Source organism: Ovis aries, chromosome 24 (assembly GCF_016772045.2).
Source record: "Ovis aries strain OAR_USU_Benz2616 breed Rambouillet chromosome 24, ARS-UI_Ramb_v3.0, whole genome shotgun sequence".
NCBI lineage: Eukaryota > Metazoa > Chordata > Mammalia > Artiodactyla > Bovidae > Ovis > Ovis aries.
In genome coordinates this window covers 6179394-6198677 of record NC_056077.1, presented here as the reverse complement: position 1 = coordinate 6198677, position 19284 = coordinate 6179394, and the positions used below count along the sequence as shown (strand labels likewise).

At 44.7% G+C, this 19284-nt stretch overlaps 1 protein-coding gene across 14 annotated transcripts in view; it reads right to left on the bottom strand.

Moving 5' to 3' along the window:
* RBFOX1 (RNA binding fox-1 homolog 1) overlaps positions 1-19284 on the bottom strand; it is a 2416982-nt gene that overhangs the window by 993881 nt on the left and 1403817 nt on the right. The gene's annotated exons all lie outside the window — the stretch shown is intronic.

Below are 19284 nucleotides of genomic sequence, written 5' to 3'. Positions count from 1 at the left end.
TTGGGGAGTAGATTTAGATTCATAGTAAAATTCAGAGGAATATACAGAAATTTCCTACATCACCACTGCCCCAACGTACATAACCTCCCCCACTATGAACATCCTCCAGTTGATGGGTACATTTGTTACAACTGATGTACCTATGCTGAACGTAGTACCCCCCAAAGCCTACAGTTTTCATTAGGATTCATGCTGGGTGTTACATATTTGATGGGTTTGGACACATGTATAAAAACATGTACCCATCACTATAGTATCATACAGAGTATTTTCACAGCCCTAAAAGAGCTCAGGCTTTTAATCACTGTGGTCTATAATCACGAATTATGTGTGTGTGCTAAGTCACTTTAGTCGTGGCCACTTTTTTGCAACACTATGGACTGTAGCCCGCCAGGCCCCCCGTCCATGGGGATTCTCCAGGCAAGAATACAGGAGCGGGTTGCCATGCCCTCCTCCAGGGGATCTGCCCGACCCAGGGATTGAACCCATGGCTCTTATGTCTCCTGCCTTAGCAGGCAGGTTCTTTACCACTAGCACCACCTGGGAAGCCCTCCAAATTGATCTCTAGACCTTATACTTAGAGACTCTGATTCAGGAAAACAGACTAGGGACTGGGCATCTTGACAAAGTTCAATCATGTTTCTGATCCTCAGCCAGCTATGAGAAACATCCAATAAATGACTAAAGTGTCTTTCATCTCTAGAATTCCATAATCCATTTAAAAGTCAATCTGGTCTCAGTGTCTCTAATGATGATTCTGAAAATAGTATGGGGCTCCAGGAAACTGGCATCTCATATAAAAGTCCTTATTACTCATTAGTGAAAATTTGCCGCAAAATGACCAGTTTCATTGGTAACCAATGACATCATCGTGTGTGTGTGTGTGTGTGTGTGTGTGTGTGCACGCGTGCACGCGCACGTGTGCATCTTAGTCACTCGGTGGTGTCCAACACTTTTGTGACCCCATGAACTGTAGGCCACCATGCTCTTCTGTCCGTGGGACTCTCCAGGCAAGAATACTGGAGTGGGTTGCCATTTCCATCTCCAGGGGATCTTCCCGACCCAGGGGGTGGATCCAGTCTCCTGCACTGCAGGTGGATTCTTTACCATAGGAGCCGCCAGGGAGGCGCCACGGCATCATTATCATCTTTTGGTCCAACCCCCTTTTCAGGACTGAATAGATGGATGCCGCATACTTACTGCTTGCTGTGTGATATATCTCATGGCCCACAGTGAACGCAAGGGAGAACAAATGAATACTCCCAACCCACTCTTCCCCCATCTTCAGTGACTGCACTGGCGAACAATTCTACGTCTATAAATCCTTCACATCTTCTCAGACTTTGCTCTGATGCCCTCCTCCTCTGCAGATAAAGAGTTATAATTACTCTAGGCTTCTTTCAGGAAAACAAATACTCAAATCAAAGCAAGGAGGGATTGCCAAGGTGGGAAATTATCTTTTTAACATACAGCCCAGGCATATCTGAAGAGCATCAAGATTATCTCCATGGTTATTTCCAAACCCTCCAAATTATTTCCTGGAGGAACATGCTGAAGAAGCTGAAACACCTGTCAGCACATTAAGACCTGAGGTTCTGATAAGCTATTCTCTCTTCTTAAAGTGAGGCATTCCATGCACGTTTTAGGAAGGCACCTCATGGGGCCATTCTCTCTTCTAAACAGCTTTTCCCCACAGTTCGTTTGTCCTACAGGCATCAGCACTTAACCATGAGAAGGACCACTTCTTCCCAGAGATGGAAAGAACCTAGATGGAAGTTAACACAGGACATAACTTCAGCCCAAAGTGTGAATAGGCAGAATCTTGCTTTCACACCAATTCCTACCTTCAAACAAACAAATCTGTGATCGTGAATTCATCCCTCGGTTTCTGCTGGGGTTTCCCTCCAAGATCTTCAGAGATACCACAATCTGGGGATGCTCAAGTCTGTTACATGAAATGGCACAGTATCTGCATAGAACCTAAGCGCAGCCTCCTGTTTGCTTTAAATCATCTCTCCGTGTGTTAGCAGCTCAGTCGTGTCCAACTCTTTGCGGTCCCATGGACTGCAGCTTACCAGCTTTCTCTATCCATGGAATTCTCCAGGCAAGAATACTGGAGTTGGTTGACATTCCAGTCTCCAGGGGATCTTCTTGACACAGAGATCCAACCTGGGTCTCCCACACTGCAGGCAGATTCTTTACCATCTGAGCCACCACAGAAGCCCTTTAAACCATCTCTAGGTTACTTATAATATCAAATACAATGATAATACTATGTAAATAATTGTAAGCACAAAGCAAATGCTATGTAAAGGGGTGCTGGCATGCAAGAAATTCAAATTTTATTTTTTGGAACTTTCTGGAATTTTTCTTCAAATATTTCCAATTTGTATTTGGTTGAATCCATGGAAGTGAAATCCATAGATCTGTGCTCTGTGCTCAGGTACTCAGACATGCCCAACTCTTTGCGACCCCATGGACAGTCACCTGCTAGGCTCTTCTGTCCATGAGGATTTTCCAGGCCAGAATACTGGAGTGGGTTGCCATGTCCCCGGGAGATCTTTCCCAGTCAGGGATCAAACCCAGGTCTCCCACATTGCAGGCGGATTCTTCACCGTCTGAGCCACCAGGGAAACCCAAGAATACTGGAGCGGGTAGCCTACCCTTTCTACATCGGATCTTCCCAACCCAGGAATAGAAGTGGAGTCTCCTGCATTGTAGGTGGATTCTTTACCAGCTGAGCTACCGAAGAGGAAGCCAAAAATCCATGGATACAGAAGGCTAATGATATTAAGGTTTACAGGTCTTAACTTAGAACAGAATGAGTAAACTCTGTAGCCAGTCAGAAACCCTTCAGTAACAAATCACACTGTAGGGTTTTGATAACATTCCTAGAGGCGGAGATATTAGGCTGTCCAGGCAGCTAAACATAGACTCTTGTCTTTGTTAATTTGGTCTATTATCAGCAGGGAAGCCTGGTGTGCCACAGTCCATGGGGTCAGAAAGAGACACCAGAGTAACTGAACTGATCAGCATTTTTACATTTTCTAGTAGATTTGTTGGAAGGCTTCAGGAGACCACCACGCTCATCTTGTCAGCCACTAGAATGCCTGCAGGACTGTAAAACAAGGCAGGCACTTGATAAGCAATTTTTGGATAAATGAGTGAAAGAGTGAGTGAATGAATTAGACTAGCCACGCTTGTTACTCCAGACTGAATATTAGAATCAATTGGGAAGCTTTAAGAAAAAAAAAAAAATCAGAAGATCAAAACAGTCAATCCTGAAGGAAATCAGTCTTGCATATTCATTGGAAGGACTGACACTGAAGCTGAAGCTCCAATACTGTGGCCACCTGATGCAAAGAACTGACTCATTGGAAAAGACCCTGATGCTGGGAAAGACTGAAGGCAGGAGGAGAAGGGGATGACAGAGGATGAGATGGTTGGATGGCATCACCGACTCAACAGGCATGAGTTTGAGCAAGCTCCAGGAGTTGGCGATGGACAGGAAAGCTGGTGTGCTGCAGTCCATGGGGTCGCAAAGAGTCAGACACGACTGAGCTGAACTGAAAACAAGAACACCAAAAAAAACCCCTGATGCTCAGACCCCAATCTTAGAGAAATCAAGTCAGAATCTCTAGGGCTTGGAGACCCCTTACCTCCCTCCTTACTTCTCTCTCTCTGAAATATTTAATTATGTACTGTGCAATGGTGGCTGAGAAAGAAGAGATGAGAATAATCATATTTAAAAAACGAAGCTTCTTAGTTTAGTATGGAATATTTCCATTGCATATCTCATATCTGAGGCCATGAGAATATCTGAAAAACAGGATCAAATGAATTATTTAAAGACATCCCCATATGCTTTGTTGACTGTGTTAAAAGAAATGAATGCTGATAAGAAAAACACTACTTTGACTAAGTGTGTGTGTACATACATAGACACATAGATACAGGTAGACAGATACACAGACATGTCCATATATACATGTACAGCATTAACTAAAAATTCATCAGTTCTTCTTCACTGTTTTGAATGGAACATGGATTAGATTAACTATCCCGATTATGCAGAGAAATTTAGCTTAATGACCTACAATTACTTTAATGGCTTTGAAATTCAGAAGGTAAGAAGACACTGTGCTTTTTCCATTGAGCATTAAATATAAAATGCCTCTGATTGACTGTCATGAAAACCCAATTTTATTGCTATTTGAATTATTCAGAATCAATATCCGGCATTAGCCAGCATGGGGAAGCTCAAATATAAGGCAGCTTCGGAAAAAAGGTTTGCCTATACTGAGTAATTGTGCTTTGTGTGGAAGATAATGAGCTGTTTGCTGCATGTCACCACTTCAGATGCATCGAGAATTAACAACTTTATCTTCCCTTTATATTATGTAATGAAAGGGATTACTTCATAGAGATGAACAATTTTCAAGGTTATGAAACATTCAAAATACAGTTGGGCTCAAGGAAACTCGCCTCCTCTATAAGGAGAGAGAGACGTTCTTAACTGTTTACACAAGAGAGAAATTTGCTAAAGTTATGTTTTCAGTTATTTGATGAGTAAACTGCAACCCTATATTTCCCCAAGCTGAAAATTGCTTATAGGCAAAAATACGACACCAGAGTCGTCTTGTAGAAGCTCCACTTCAGATGTAACTGTTAGAAGTGGTGCTGCTTGAAGAAATTTGCCAGAAAGCAGAATGAAAAAGTTAGGGAACAAGAGGTGAAAAAAAAGAATAAACAAACAGTGTCAGACTGTCACATCTTTACAGTGCAGCTGACCCTATGCTAAGAACCCAACTGCGTTATTTCACAGAAGCATCAGGACAAACCCATGAAGGCCCAACTAGTATGATCTCCCCATTTTCCAGATGGGGAAGGTAAAGGGACTTGAGAAAATTTTCTTCTCTCTCTAAGTGCATAAGAGCTATAGCTCAGATTCCAAAAGAGGCTATATGATTTCAAAGCGAAATAATGAAATCCTATATTCTAAGAAGACCCTGATGCTGGGAAAGGTGGAAGGCAGAGGATGAGATGGTTGGATAACACCATCGACCCAGTGGGCATGAACTTGGGCAAACTCCAGGAAAGAGTGAGGGCCAGGGAGGCCTGGCGCACTGCAGTCCATGGGGTCACAAAGAACTGGACGCAACTTAGAGACTGAACAAAAATATTCTAGGAATTATCTTGCTCAAATGATATAAGATGAGGAACCGAGAAATGAAGTAACATGCAAAGGAAAACATGAAAGACTCAATCGGCTTTCAAGGCAGAAGTCGGCTGGGTCCTACTGAAATCAATATGGTACTTCAAGGAGGTGCTAATGTGTGTTAGACTTTGTGCTAAGTGGCTGGGCATCTGTAAGTGGGCCCATGCCTCAGGCTCACCTCTAGGAAGGAAGAGCTAGGTACCCCAGACCCAATTCACACTGAAACTCTGCATAGCTGCTGAACTCCACTCACACAGGTCTCCCAAGAGCTGTTTATACTGTCTCCTCTCCTCTCATTAAAGTCCTGGCTCAGGCTAATAAATCAGTGTACAATTTGCGTATAATCTAATTTTTGCCTTGTGCTTCATCTGGTGTAGGTGGGAAGCAGGGGGAAAATGAAAAAAAAAAAAAAAAAGCAACAACTGGAAAATGAAGACTAATGAGAACTTGGATCCTTAAGAAAATATCCTTTAGAGATGCCCAGTTGGAGGTTGTTGGGGGGCGGGGGGGGGGGGGAAAAAAGAGGCAAGAAATGAGAGTGGCCTCTTCCTTCTGTGAAACTGTGACTTGTAAGGGTGCGTTTAAAGCCCTACATCCATATAGCCAGATATGTGAGAGTCACGAGGAGTTTCCCGTATGTGCAGTCACTCCTCTGGGTCTGCACTGCCTCGCTCCCCGGCTGGGCAGCACAATGGTGGTGTCATCAAGAGCTGTGAGCTGGGTCCTGGCGGTGTCTTCTGTTTCCCTCCCCAGATGCTTATAGCGCAGCCAATAATAATTCCCAAACCACCCCCAAGTCATCCCACAGAGAACACTCGGCGTTCCTAAACACTAGCCAGATATATTAGGTACCCGGGTAAGGAACATAGCAATTACATAAGCTGATGGTATTCAAAGACAGAAGTGGAAGGAGGAAGGAGCCACGGAAAAAGAAGAGTGTGTTTGCACACTGAGGGTTTCAGTTCCAACATTCCTTGCTAACTTGGTCTTCGGGTGGCCACGCGTGGCTGAATGCATTACGTTGGCTGAAGCAGTGGAAGATTACAAGGACGGTAGCTGCTTACTTTAAAGGCATTCTTCTTTCCTCTCGTTTTTTACCGGGACCTGAACACGCCAAAGCATTGTACTGATTGCCGTTCACCTGGCGCCATGTTAACCATCGCCTACACAGGACTGAGGACAGGTCGGATTTCATCTCATTTACAAAGCCTGGCTTCCGGGGTGGCGCTAGTGCTAAAGAATCTGCCGGTCAGTGCAGGAGATGCGGGAGATGTGGGTTTGATCCCTGGGTTGGGAAGATCTCCTGGAGGTGGGCATGGCAACCCACTCCAGTATTCTTGCCTGGAGAATTCCATGGACAGAGGAGCCTGGCGGGTTATAGTCCTTAGGATCAGAAAGAGACAGACACGACTGAAGCAACTTAGCACAAAGTGGGGGGAAAGTTCTCTTCTGCAGGTGCAAGATTTGCTTTTGTCCATTAACAGGAAGCAATTTGCAAGGACTCTTAATTAAAACCTAGTGGGACTATTATATAAAACTGGAGTCACAGTGAAGCTCAAAAATTTCCCTCGATGGGGGAAAAAAACCAGTCAAGGTCTAGAGAAAAGAGGTGAGCTCTTTCTATGCAGGAAATTGGATTCAGTTTTAATAACAGTAAAAAGGGAATATACTGCCCCCTCCTGGCTCTGCCAAACAAAGTCCCATTCTATTTAACATCGAACAGCATAATGATACAGGAGTCAAACTGAACAAATCTCAGATCCTCTCTCTTAGTCGAAGAGAGCAAGGTTGATTTGCAATTCTGAAAGGATAATGAAAGGGCCAGTGTTATTATTTAATACAAAAATAGATTTCCTGGTTCCTCTCAAGTGTTTATCATCAGATACAGGGAACAATATCAAACTGAATTATCAAGGATCATCTCTGATAAATCAAATGAAGAACACAGCTGGAAAAAAAAAAGGCAAACTGTGAACAGCCCGATGCTTGAGGAGAATACAGAGCCCCATAAAATACATTAAAACGATAGACTCTTAGTTTTGGATTCCTTTACAGAAGAAAGACAAATATGCCCTAGATGTGGAGTTTGAGATCTGATGACTCAGCAGAACTCTTACATGTTGACGTTGAGGAAAATACCCACTTCTCCCCTATTGCTAACTGGGCACCATGCATGCCTTCAGCCAAGGGCCAATCTTCCTGGCTCTCCTTTTCCCCCCCTTGGTTTATGCCTGCTTGGTATTCTCTGTTCAGCCATGGAATGAAGTTGGGAAAGTGGTGGGAACCCTCGGGCAGGACACCCAGATCCCTCAGGTTAAGACCCAAAGGTGGTCATGGTGGTTTAGTTGCTAAGCCTTGCCCGACTCTTTGCAACCCCAAGGACCACAGCCAGTCAGGTTCCTCTGTCCATGGAATTTCCCAGACAAGAATACCACTGTGGGTTGCCATTTCCTTCTCCAGGGGCTCTTCCCAACCCAGGCATCAAACCCATGTCTCCAGCATTACAGGTAGAACCACCAGGGAAGCCCTAGACCTAAAGAACGTAGTCAGAAAAACTCATCACCAGCTACTAAAAAGGTTTCTCTTTTATTTTTTAAAAAATATCTTCACTTAGGACAAATATTTACTTCTCTATGTCATTCTTTGTTCTAAAAATGAGACTATGCCTTTAAAAATATTCACATATGCACATAATAAAATCAAACATAAAGAGCACAATATAAAATAGTAAGTGAAACATCCCCTGTCAGTTACCTTCTCCGGAGGAAACCAGTTAATTTTGGGTGTGGAACCTGCCAGAAACTCTATGTATATGCAAACACACTCTATCTATAATTGTATTTATTTTCCTACTCAAATAGGAACATACTCAATATAACATTTTGCACTTTGAATTTTCATTAAGAGTAGACCTGCATTGCAGGCAGATTCTTTACTGTCTGAGTCACCAGGGAAACCCCAAGAACACTGGAGTGGGTAGCCATTCCCTTCTCCAGCGGATCTTCCTGACTTAGGGATTGAACTTGTGTCTCCCACATTGCAGGTAGATTCTTTATCATCTGAACCTCCAGGGAAACCCTGCTATATAGAATTTTGCCCTTTGTATCTTTGTCAAGAGGAGACCTTTGGGATCACTCCATAGCCGCACCTTCTAAATTGTTCTCTTTTTCATCCATGGTTGCATAGTGCTGTATTTTATGACCTACATAGTTTCAAGTAATCCTCACGAAGACTTTGTACAGCCTGTGCCTATAGTATGTCACTGTACAGGTGAGAAATATGAGAAAATTCTTATCTGAAGCCACAGAGTACTTAGTGGGGGGAACCAGGATTGAAGCCCCACTTTTATCCACTCTCTATTGGGGCTGCTATCACAAAGATATCAGAAACTGGGTGGTTTAGAAATAACATTTATTTATCATAGTTTCAGAGGCAGGGAAATCCAAGATCAAGGCACCAGCAAATCCACTGTCTGGTGAGGATATGCAGACACTCATCTTCTCCTTGTACCTTACTTACCAGGCAGCTCTGGTGAGCTCTCTTTGGTCTTTTTAATAAGAGCACTAATCCCCTTCATGAGGGCTCCACCCTCATGAGCTGATCACCTTCCAATGGGCCCACCTCCTAACCACATTAGGACTGGCACTGACGCTAGGGCTCCAGTGCTTTGGCCACCTGTTGTGAAGAGCCAACACACTGGAAAAGACCCCGGTGCTAGGAAAGACTGAGGGCAGAGGGGGCGGCAGAGGGCGAGATGTTTAGACAGCATCACTGACTCAACAGACATGACTTTGAGCAAACTCCAGGAGACAGTGAAGGGCAGGGGAGCCTGGAGTGCTGCAGTCCACGGGGTTTCAAAGAGTTGGACACAACTTAGGGACTGAAAAACAACCTAATCAGATTGGTGATTAGGTTTCAATGTACAAATCTCGGTGGGGGGGGAGATATAAAAACTTGCGGGGGGATATAAACTCTTGTATTACGGCATTCACTGTATTATACTGCCCTCTTAAATATTAGCTATTGTTACTATTGTAAATTTTACACTAGCATTAAAAACCAAGATGAACAGATTGTGAAAATGGTATCGGTGTCAACCTCACCACTCTGAGGACACTGCCAATCCCTCCCAGATGTCTATGCGTCTCTCAGAGCCTTCCTTCTTAGCTCTGATGGGAGCTACTTAGGGGTGACTAATCCAAGGTCAACCTCCAGAACCTGGAGCACCTTTGAATTGCCTAGAAGCAGAGGGTTCCCTCGTCCCCACAAACATGCACTCCAGCCCCCGGGCGGTCAGACCAGGCACAGATGTCGGTGTGCCGAAGCTGCATTTGGGTTTCTTACTGATGAATATTACAGCCAACATACCCATCTGGCCGCTGAGATAAATAACGTAAAAATGAAGATATGCCTACATAATTCATGCAGTATTGATGAACAGAGCCCTCCATTCAGACTGCTCCTACAAATCATTTAATTATGGGCTGCATGACACTCAGAGAGAAACGACATTTTAGCCATGTTTAAATGGGTATGGCCTGGAGACGTTCAAGTTCACAAGAGGGAAACTCAAGAACTCCCCTCAATTATTCTGGAGAAATCTGTGGATTCTCATAAACACCAAGCAAACATGGTACTGAACCCATGACACGGTTCCTCTGGGTAAAGTGGCATTCTGTTTACCCTCAAGGTAAGGGTTCTCTCAAGGGTTTGTGCAGCTTTCTCCAGGAGGTTGTGGATGGGAGTGAGAAGATGAAAGATGGCCAGCTACTCTACAGATGGCACACCTCCCAAGGAGGTAGCCAAGAAGACACGACCTGAACACCTCACTCCCGTTAGGAAAACTATTATAAACAAAGCAAAACAAACCCAGAAAAGAAAATAACCAGGGTTTGCCAGGACACGGAGAAATGAGAACCTTTGTGCACAGTCGGCAGATGTAAAATGTTGCAGCCACTGTGGAAAGTAATACAGCGGTTCCTCAAAAGCAGAAACAAAGAGTTAGCATATAATCCAGCATTACCACTTTGCGGAAGAAGCTCACAAAAATTGAAAGCAAAGCCCCAAAGAGGTATGCGTATACCCATGGTCTAAGCTGCCTTATTCACAGTATACAAAAAGTCAAGGCAACTCAAGGGTCCACTCATGGATGAATGAATGACCAAAACATAGACTATACATACAGTGGAATATTGGGCTTTCCCCAGGTGCCACTAGTGGTAAAGAACCTGCCTGCCAATGCAGGAGACGTAAAAGACGTAGGTCTGATCCTTGGGCTGGGAAGGTTCTTTGCAGTAGGAAATGGCAAGCCACTCCAGTATTCTTGCATGGAGAATCCCACAGAGAGAGGAACCCGGCAGGCTACAGTCCATAGGGTCCCAAGAGTCAGACACTACTGAAGCAACTCAAGTGTCCATCCATGGATGAATGAATAAACAGAATGTGGACCATACATACAATTGAATATTATCCAGCCCTTACAAAGGAAGGAAATTGTGAGCCAAGCTACAACAGGATGAACCTTGAGGATATTACGCTATGTGAAATAAGCCAGTCACAAAAGGCAAACAACCTGTATGAATCCACTTACATGAGGTCCCTAGACTTGTCTAACTCGTGGAGACAGAGGTAGGAATGGTGGCTGTCAGGGGTTGGGGGGCAGGAAATGGGCACTTGCTCTATAATGAGCATAGATTTTCAGTTTTGCAAGATGAGAAAGTTCTGGAGACTGGTTACACAACAATGTGAATATATTTCCTACTACTGAACCATAGACTTTAAAAAGGTTGGAATGGTATACATCACAGTATGTGTCTTTTACCACAGTTAAATTTTTAACATTATGTGAAGAGGAGACAAAGCATCCAGCAGAGGACACATTCTGCTCTGTATCCTGCACTGACTCTGCCTGACCCTGAGTTACGAGATCTATATTTATGACGTCTTTGTAACCCTCATGCTACTTATGTCAAATGGGCACTGCCCCATCTTCTCTGGGATCCATCTATGGCTTAGAAACCAGCTAACATCATGATAGGGGTGAAAGCAGTGACAGATTTAATTTTCCTGGGCTCCAAAAATCACTGCAATGGTGACTGCAGCCATGAAATTAAAAGATATTTGCTCCTCGGCAGAAAAGCTCTGACAAACCTAGACAGCATATTAAAAAGCAGAGACATCACTTTGCTGACAAAGGTCTGTATAGTCAAAGCTATGGTGTTTCCAGTAGTCGTGTACGGATGTGAGAGTTGGACCATAAAGAAGGCTGAGTGCCAGAAAATTGATGCTTTTGAACTGTGGTGTTGGAGAAGATTCTTGAGAGTCCCTTGGATAGCAAAGAGGTCAAACCAGTTAATCTTAAAGGAAATCAACCCTGAATATTCAATGGAAGGACTGATGCTGAAGTAGAAGCTCCAGTACTTTGACCACCTAATGTGAAGAGCTGACCCATTGGAAAAGACCCTGATGCTAGAAAAGATTGAAGGAAGAAGGGGGTGATGAGATGGCTAGATAGCATCACCGAGTCAAGGGACATGAATATGAGCAAACTGCTGGAGATAGTGGAGGACAGGGAAGCCTGGGGTGCTGCAGTCCATAGGATTACAAAGAGTCAGACAAGACTCAGCAACTCAACAACAAAAAACATCTTGGTGGCAGTCTGTCAGGGTGAAGTAGACGGATCCTGGAAAGAGAACTACTCAATCATAGTTTTGCTACCCAGCAATAAGCTCCATCCTTCAGGAGCACCTACTCCATCAGCGAATAGGGAAACACACTCATGAAGGAAACCCACGTTTCCCACCACTTATATAGGTCCTAGCACAAACAGAGTGCCTCCTGTCTCTTGCCGTAGCTGAAGCATCTCTCCTCACTTGCCACCTGCCAGCAGTACTGCTCTCACCCTTGTTTCTTCACTTTGCTAACCTCTTTCCAGCTTTGAGGGCTTTGCCCTTGCTGTTTACCTGCCCTGGCTCACCCTTTCTTGACTTATCCTTTGTTGCCCCTCCTGCACCCTTAAGCCTCCGCTCAAGTGTTACCTCTTCTGAGATGGCTTCATTTTGGAACAAGTTGTTCTAAAGATGGGCCTCTCCCACCACCACCAACTATCACACCATCAATTACTCTATTGCATCCCTATACAGATTCCTTTATGTAATTTATCAAAACCCGTAATTATCTTGTTTACATATGTGTTTACTTCTTTATCACTGATATCTCCCACTGAAATGAATGGGGCTTCCAAGGTGGCGTTAGTGGTAAAGAACCTGCCTGCCAATGCAGGATACTTAAGGCTCAGGAAGGCCCTCTGGAGCAGGGTGTGGCAACCCACTCCAGTATTCTTGCCTGGAGAATCCCATGGACAGAGAAGTTTGGCGGGCTACAGTCCACTGGGTCACAAAGAGTCAGACAGGACTGAAGCAACTTAGCACAGCACGCACTGAAATAAAAACAAGGATGGAGGATTCACCACTTCATACCTGCACCTGGAATAGTCCCAGCCTACCTGGAAAGGACAGATAAATAGATATTAGCTGCCATTATAATTTGGTACAGTAACTTTGTTCCAATGAGACAATGAAAGTGAAGGACCGAGACATCTTTCATGGAACTCAGCAGTCAGGTTTTCCGCAGAAAACATCCACCAACTGGGTGAGAACTAATCACTGGCTTTGAAAGAAAACAAAGACAGACATTCTCATGCATTCAAATCCAGGACTCCTCTGGGCAGGAGCCACTCTCCCTCTGGGTCAATTGAGGGAACGCCTGAAGAACCCAGTCTTTCCTTTGGGTCCATGTTCAGACTCACAGCGCCCACAGAACAGACTAATGGCACATCCCTGGTCCAGCAGCATCATCAATAACCAAACCTCGTGACTGGGGCTTTCAACTGGTTTATCGCTTGTCAGTTCCAAAGACGCTTGCAGAGCTGACAGGGAGAGTCAATCCGGAATGTGACATATACAAATCACTATATTTCTGGGGGGAAAAAAATTACTTCCACGTCTCAGGCTCACAGGCTATCTTAATCCATCTGGTTGACTATGCACGATTTGGGGTTGTTAAATCTCTGCCTGTGAACCTCTGAGTTGGGCATTTTTGAATTTGACATAATGAGTGTCAAACATGTCAAGCAGATACATGCTCTCAAATTTCTCATCCTCTTGTAGATGAGACTCCATTGGATGGTACACAGTCTAGAACTAACATATACACACAACAACAAAGGGGGGTTGACTTATTACAAAACAGAAGTTTAAGGCTCCAGGCTCAGTTAGATGTAGGTGCCAACACCCAAATGATTTCTGAAACGAACATCCTTTTAACAGTTTGTTCTGTGCTCAGATTGGCCTGCCCTAGTGTCTCAGTCCAATCAGGTTGCTCTGACAGAATACTGTAGACTCAGTGGATTAAAGAACAAAATTATTTTTCACAGTTCTGAAGAATAAGAAATCAAAGATCACGGTACCAGCAGAAATGATGCCCCATAAAAGCCCACTTCTTGATTTGCATGTGGCTACCTTCTCACCGTGGGCTTCTCAGGTGGCTCAGCGGTAAAGAATATGCCTGCCAGTGTAGGAGACCTGGGAGATGCAGGTTCAATCCCTGGGTCAGGAAGACCCCCCTGACAAAAAATGGCAGCCCAGTCCAGTATTCTTGCTTAGGAAAGCCCATGGACAAAGAAGAAACTGGTGGGTGGGCCACAGTCCACAGGATTGCGAAGAGCAGGACACAACTGAACAACTGAGCACACACAGGCGCCTTCCCAGTGTTTCCTCAAGTGATAGCCAGAAGACCAAGAGAAACAGAGACAGAGGCTGGGCGGGGGTGGTCCCTTCTCTTCTGATAAGGGTATTAATCCCACTTATGACTGTTCCGTCTTCATGACCTAATTAACTCCCCAAAGTCCCATCTCCAAATACCATCACTTTGGGGCTTAGGTTTCCAACATACAAATTTTCCAGGGGTGCAAACATGCAGTCTGCGACACCGATGTACTACAACATGGTCATCGGATATCTCAGGCCACCATCCTGTTCATTTCATAACCTCAGGGAAATGAGTTCCTTTCCAGGGACAAATCTCATTGGATAGAGCTGGTCACATGTCCATTGGTGAGCCAATCACCATGCCCAGAGGAAAGGAAAATGCTGATTGGAAGAGCCCAAGTTACCAGGAGTTGGAGGGAGAGTCAGTCCTTTCTGAGTGAGTCAGACATTTCCAGGATGGGTTCTATTCCAAGAAGATAGAGGAGGAAGTTCTGGGCAGGCAGGTAAGCAAGCAATCAGATTTTAGCTGCAGAAATGGGCATGTGAAGGCAGAGTCTCCCACTAAATAAGAGAAATGCAGTAAAAGAAAATAAAACAAAATAGAAAAAAAAATTTACCCTGCGATGGTTCTTCTCATCTCCTAGTTGCATGTATATGCGTAGGTATGGGAAAGAAGAGGGAACTGGGGTGGAAATTAGGGGAGTTGTTAGGTATCAGGAATACCAAGAAGATGGTATCTGAGGTGGATTTATAAAAGTGAAGAGCAGCTTGCCTGGGTAAGCAGTCTAGGCAAGGGGAAAGGAAGTGCAAAAGAAATTTCTTGCATCATTTCTAACAACAATGTTATGAGGAAGAGTATTAAAATCCCCATTTCGGAAATGAAGAAAACTGCCAATGGTCGCTCTTTTCGGTGGGATTTGCTTCAGGACAGTTGGGCTTCCCAGGTGGTGCTAGTGGTAAGAACCTGCCTGCCAAGGCAGGAGACAAGAGATGTGGATTTGATCTCTGGCTCGGGAAGATCCCCTGGAGGCACGGCAACCCACTCCAGCATTCTTGCCTGGAGAATCCCATGGACAGAGGAGCTTGGTGGGCTACAGTCCATGGGGTCACAAAAAGTCAGATACAACTGAAGTGACTTACGTCTCAATCTAACTCCAAAAAATAATAATAATAAAAAAAAGGGCACACACACACGCATCTTTTCACCAGGACCACCATGTATCAGTACAGATGAGCAGGGTGAGCTGGTACAACTGCAGAGGTTCCATTCATGTAGACTGGCGGGGTGAATGGCGGCCCCTAGAGTCGGAGCCTGGAACTCTGGCCAACTGTGCACGGTGAAGTGAAGCCGCTCAGTCGTGTCTGACTCTTTGTGAACCCACAGAATTCTCCAGGCCAGAATACTGGAGTGCAGGTCTTTCCCTTCTCCAGGGGATCTTCGCAACCCAGGGATTGAACCCAGGTCTTCCTCATTGTGGTGGATTCTTTACCAGCTGAACCACAAGGGAACCTGCATTAGCCACTGGACCAAGGAGACAGGTAGCAGACTGAACCTTAATCCCAAGGCACCTTCATATTTTGCTAAGAAAATTGGATGGTATTAGTTAATGTTCCTATGAAACACACTATTTTATTTCCTGATTCTGCATAGCCTACAAGGATTTAAAATGAATTCCGCCGTGGAATTTGCTTCTTTCCAGCTCTCAGGATAAAAGCCACCCAGAAAGAACAAGCCAGGCATTACTAGCCCAGGTGAGCAGCAGCATTTTAAAGAAATGGGTTTTCCAAGTGTCTTATCTGGGTGGGAGATGAAGCCAAAAAAAAAAAAAAAAAAGAGGAAAGAGGCTAGAGAAACCAAGCTCAGCCAATCTGGGTTTTTAGCTCTTAAGACTCCTTGGGAGTTTTCAGCGACAGAGGCAATGAAGTCCTGTTAGAGAATAAATTGGTTAGGACACAAAGCTCCTTACAGATTATAACCTCCTTCCTTGCCAATTACAAACTTGGCAATCATTTGTTTATTAACCTGATGGCTTGCTACGTTAAGTAGCATCACATATTTATAACGCACCAAGATAAAGCTGTAGCTAGTTCAAAATCACTAGCCTCATCTGTTCCTCCTCACCCCAGTCCCACACTCTAAAGCACTTTTGAAGATAATCCAGGAGAACAGGGTTTTAAAAAGATGGAAACTTTCTCCAGCATTGCCTCAGGGAAAGGTTCCCTGTTCCGTGTGTGTGTGTGTGTGTGTGTGTGAGTGATAAGGTTTAGCCCCTTTAATACATTCTGAGGCGTGTCTGTGAAACTTTTTATTTGCAATCATTGTGGCTTGGTCCCAAGTGGCAGGCATCTCTGCATCCATCACTCCCCACTGCCACACAGACTTCAGGGTAGGGGCAAAGCTAATCCCAGTTACAGAACCTTCTCCAGTTATCCCCTCCGCTATACATCCTACCTCTTCCATCTTTACCAGTCCATCCCAAAGGAAATCAACATTCAGAAAACAAAGATCATGGCATCTGGTCCCATCACTTCATAGCAAATAGTTGGGAAAAAATGGAAACAGTGACAGACTTTATTTTCTTGGGCTCCAAAATCACTGCAAATGGTGACTTAAGCCATGAAATTAAAAGATGCTTGCTCCTTGGAAGAAAAGTCATGACCAACCTAGACAGCATATTAAAAAGCAGTGACATCACTTTCCCAACAAAGGTCCATCTAGTAAAATCTATGGTTTTTCCAGTGGTCATGAAGGGATGTGAGAGTTGTACCATAAAGAAAGTGGAGCGCTAAAGAATTGTTGCTTTTGAACTGTGGTGTTGGAGAAGACTCTTAAGAGTCCCTTGGATTGCAAGGAAATCCAATCAGTCAATCATAAAGGAAATCAGTCCTGAATGTTCTTTGGAAGGACTGATGCTGAAGTTCCAATGCTTTGGCCACCTGATGCGAAGAGCCAACTCACTGGAAAAGATTGTGATGTTGGGAAAGATCGAGGGCAGGAGAAGAAGAGGATGAAAGAGGATGAAGTGGTTGGATGGCATCACCGACTTAATGGACATGAGTTTGAGCAAGCTTCAGGAAATGGTGATGGAGAGAGAAGCCTGGTGTGCTGCAGTCCACGGGGTCGCAAGGAGTTGGACACAACTGAGTGACTGAACAGCTGTCTCCTGGTGGCTCAGTGGTAAAGAATCCACCTGTCAACGCAGGAGATGTGGGTTCATTCCCTGGATCAGGAAGATCCCCTGGAGAAGGAAACAGCCACCCATTCCAGTATTCTTGCCTGGGAAATCCCATGGATGGAGGAGCCCAGTGGGGTACAATCCATGGTGTTGCAAGAGAGTCAGACACAGCTTAGCGACTCAGTATCAATGACCATCTCCACAAAGATGCCTCCACAACTAGATTCTTCAGCTGCAGTCAGTCTCTCCTCTTGCCGTCCTCATTCTCCGCTGCCTTCTAGAGACCTTAGTTCAATCACCACCAGAGTCTCAAAGGCAACCTCCCAAGGAGGTAACACTTGTTTTTCTAGGAAAGAGGTCAGCTCTCCTGAGGAGCTCCTCTGTGTTAAAAATGGCACGCACTGCCCATCTCACAGTTACGTGGACTCCTAACCTTGGAGTCACTGTGTGGGGCAGACGGGGGGGATATGCCTCAAGCAGATCCCTTCAGTGTCACAGTGTCAGGGCTCGATGGCCTGACATTTGAGGTGTTCATGTTCAATGTCTGAATTTCTTTGGCTGGATGCTACAACTGCTTTGTCCACAAGGAACGCTGGAGAAGCCTTACCCTTCAACCAATGACTAATAGAGTTGGGGTATAAATACCTTAGGTAGGATAAATCTACAGTGCATGCATACACAAGTTCCAGGTGTTCCTATACTGGGATTAAGCTCCAGCTATACACAATGGTCAGTGGCTTGATGAAACAAACTCTGCCTATTGCCCCCTCTTGCCCTTGTCACTTCACCATTCCTCCACCATCACTGCAAGGACTTCCTCTCCAGTACACAAGTTTTATATGAATCCTTGCTTCAAGGCTGTACATGAGGGACTCAACTGAACCACCAGGAAGGTGGCCTCTTCCTATGCACGGTCGACTTAAAATATATGTACACAATCTAAAAGTTGAGAGTTATGTTTTCTTGGGTGGGAATTTTTAGGACTGCAAGGCCAGAAGACAGCATTTCAAGTAATCTTGAGAGAACTGCTCTGAGGCGGCGAGGGAGGTGCCAGATTATACAAAGGTTTTGCAACAAAGGGCAGGGACTCTGAACATCAAAAGATTATTGTTAATTAAAAGAAAATCAGATATCTCAAGTTCCTTAACTTAGCGCTTTTCTGTGTACAGGAAGATGGAAGAGTCTGGGCTCACTGAAACCATTCCTTTGATCTCCACCTCAGCTGTCTGGGGCCAGTATCCTGTGTTTTCACATCCTGAGTTTCCTCGGGGTTCACCATGGGGAGTGGCCACAGTCTGATCACTGCCAGAAGGAAAGTATTCTTTCCTTCCTGAATTCCCTCAGGGCTCACCCCCTCACCTTCAGTGGTGGCTGCAATCCCTGATGACTTGGCACCCTTTGTTTACTGACATGGCCGGAAATAGTCCATTTCTCATCAAATTCCCCACATGCAATCTGTCTCTAAGTCCATAAACCTATCTCTGCACCACTCTAAGATGAATCTCCCCTCTCCCTTATCGGAACATGAGTACCTTGCCATATACCTTCTACCTGGGGAGAAGTCAGGAAAGCTTCATAGAAGGTGTTGTTAGGGCTCAGCTACGAAAGGTGAGCAGAGGTTACCAGCTAGGAGTAAGAAGGTGGATCAGAAAACTGAAATGAAAGGTACAGAAACCTGAAAATGAGGGAGAACAATGCATGTTTGAGAAACTGACATTTCTATTTATTTGTTAATTTTTTTTGGAGCTGTTGTTCTCAATGAGGGCAGGGCTTTGCTCACTAAGGAGCACGTGCAATGTCTGCGGATGTTTGGGGTTATCACAGCCGGGGAGGGGTGCCATTGGCCTCTAGTGGGTGGAGGCTGCAATGTTGCTCGGCGGTGCACAGGACACTACAGAGAATGACCAGACACTAAACACTGATACTGCTGAAGGTGAGAAATCCCGGTCTGGAGTTTAGACTTTAAAGGAGTTTGGTGAGAGAAAGAGGGGATTAGCAGGGGCAAGGTCATGAAGATTCTTACTAGCCTTCATGGTTCAACTCCATAAGCAATGGCGGAGGGGGGTTACTCCTGAAAAACTGGGGAGTGATGTGATCAGAGCTGTGTGAAATGGAGTATTTA